Source organism: Schistocerca piceifrons, chromosome 2, assembly GCF_021461385.2.
Source record: "Schistocerca piceifrons isolate TAMUIC-IGC-003096 chromosome 2, iqSchPice1.1, whole genome shotgun sequence".
Classification (NCBI taxonomy): domain Eukaryota; kingdom Metazoa; phylum Arthropoda; class Insecta; order Orthoptera; family Acrididae; genus Schistocerca; species Schistocerca piceifrons.
Window position 1 is genome coordinate 601010199 of NC_060139.1, and position 2920 is coordinate 601013118.

A 2920-nucleotide genomic window follows, 5' to 3' on the forward strand; every position below is an offset into this window, starting at 1 on the left:
ACAATCGGTAAAAAGCAGATTATCGCACTCGATGGAAATGACAGTCGAATCACTGAAAAGGAGGAGGTTTTGAAGTTCATCAGAGACTTTTATAGCAATTTGTATAGCAATCCAAGGGAAATTTTGAGTGTATCTAAATTAAATGATGTACCTAGTGTACATCGGAAGTCACGTGTGCTCTAGATAGCATGAAGAAAGGAATAGTGCCGGGCGATGATGAGTTCAGTGTTTACATCCTCAAACTGGCAGAAGAGGTAGTAATAAATCACTTGCCAAAAGTATTTTCTTCCTGCCTGCACTATGCTTCAATCCCACTATCGTGGAACAAGGCTAAGTTTATTTTGATACACAAGAAAGGAAGTATTCACAATATTAAAAACTACCGTCCTATCAGCTTGCTCTCAATTTTGTACAAAATTTTCACAACGATCTTGTTAAACCGAATTAGTTCCACCCTAGACTCAGCCCAACCTACAGAACAAGCAGGATTCCGAAGAAATTTTAGCACTACTGACCACATTCTGACCGTTAGTGAAGTGATAAGCAGAGCGAATGAATACCAACTGCCTCTCTGCATTGCCTTTGTTGACTTTGAAAAGGCGTTTGACTCCGTTAGCCATGTAGCTTTGAGTGAGCAAGGAGTGGGAGCAGCATACATTGAAGTGCTCAGGAAAATCTACGACAATTATTCAGCTTATCTTAACATTGGCGAATCAACTCAAGAATTCCGCATTATGAGGGGTGCCAAGCAAGGCGATCCCATCTCCCCAAAACTGTTCTCTGCTGTACTCGAAATGGCTACGTCGAATCCCGGCGGAGGTTCGAGTCCTCCCTCGGGCATGGGTGTGTGTGTATGTCTTTAGGATAATTTAGGTTACGTAGTGTGTAAGCTTAGGGACTGATGACCTTAGCAGTTAAGTCCCATAAGATTTCACACACATTTGAACATTTTTTTGCTACGTCGAAGCTGAGCTGGGAAGGTTAGGGAATTAGAATTAATGGAAGAAGGCTTACCAACTTGAGATTTGCTGATGATATTGCCTTACTGGCCAAAGACTTCGCAGAGCTCCAAAACTTAGTTACAGATCTTGCATCGGAATGACAGCTGGTTGACTTGAAAATGAACCTTTCCAAAACAAAAGTAATGTCCAACAAATGGGTCCCAGCTGGAGATGTGAAAGTCAAGGACAGTCTATTAGAAGACGTCAGTGAATATGTCTACCTTGGCCAGATTATAAGTATGAAGGGAGACGTAAGGCCAGAAATCTATCGACGCATCAAGCTTGGCTGGCAAGCATTTGGGAAGAATTCAATAGTATTCAGATCAAATATGCCAGTGAATCTGAAGAAAACAGTATTTGATCAATGTATTCTTCCTGTGATGACGTATGGCTGCGAGACATGGACACTGAACTCATTTACAAAAGGGAAACTTAGGACAGCACAGAGCCATGGAGAGATCAATGCTGGGCTATACAAGAAAGGATAGGAAAAGGGCAGATGACATCTGGTATGTGAAGAAGTTTAACGAGATCTTAGAGACAGTAGGTTCCTTGGAATGGCAGTGGGCTGGCCACGTCGCAAGAAGAAAAGACAACAGTTGGACGAAGCTAGTACTGGAGTCCGAGAGAGCACCGGAGGCCTAGAGGAAGACCACCAGACAGATGGGACAAAGACATCAAGAAGATAGCTGGTATAACCTGGCAGAGAACTGCCCAAGACCGTCCCACTTGGAGAAGACTGCTGAAAGCCTACCTGAATCCACGACTCGAAGAGGCCACATCATTTAATGATTGAATTGGCTGATGATGATGATGTGTTCCCTGTGAGAGATGCTAAATTAGCATTTAGCGAGTATAGCGGACAGCTCTTTACAAAATTAGACACTATGGTAACAGGCTCGCAGTACATGTACGAGGAGCGATCAATAAGTAAAGCAACACTTTTTTTTTCGGAATGCAGTTTGGTTTTATTCAAGATTCCAGTATACCATATTATTCTCCACTCTCTTGGCTACAAAACCCTATTCTTCCACATAATCTCCGTTCAATGTGACTCTTATGCCACGTTACTAGGAAGTCATATATACCCGCATGATACCATTCTAGAGGTTGACGTTGGAGTCAACGTCTTGCCGCGTCAATAACCTCACCATCATCCACGTACTGCTTCCAGCAGGGTGCATCCTTCATTGGACCAAATCTGGAGGTGCGAGATCCAGTCTGTAGGGTGGATGAAGAACAGTCCAGTGAAGTTTCGTGAGCTCCTCTCGGGAACGCAGATCTGTGTAAGGCCTTGCGCTGTCTTTGAGGAGTTCGTTTGCATTCACGGGGCGACTGCTGGACCATGAGAGAGGTCATCAAACGGAATAACCCTTTCTGTGTTCCAGAAGACTGTCGTCAATACTTTAACGGCAGAGGGTACGCCTTTGAACTTTTTCTTCTGAGGACGTGTGAGGTAGCGTCATTCCATGGAGTGCCGTTTTGTCAGCAGTTTGAAGTGATGAACCCATGTTTTTATTCCCTGTCACGATCAGCTTCGTAACGCGCAAACAATCCCGCACAGATGGTACCTTCGTTGCTCTTTATGGTCTTCCTTTAGGCGACGGGGAACATAGCGGGAACACGCCGTGGAGTGTTGCAACTGGTGGACGAGTGTATCAGCACTACCAACAGAGACCTACAGTCGAGCAGAAGGTGTTGCACTGTGTTCTGTCGATCAGTGTGAATGAAAATGTTTTCACGTTCCAACATCGCATCGCCGGCACGCGGGAGAGCCAACAGGTTTGTGCGACTTCATTGCGATGATGACAGACACCTCGCTCAACGACTCACCGTGCTTTTGTCTCCATAGACATTCTGAAACCGCCTACTAGCATTTGTGATGCTCTGGTTTTCCGTCAAAGAAATTCAATGAAAGC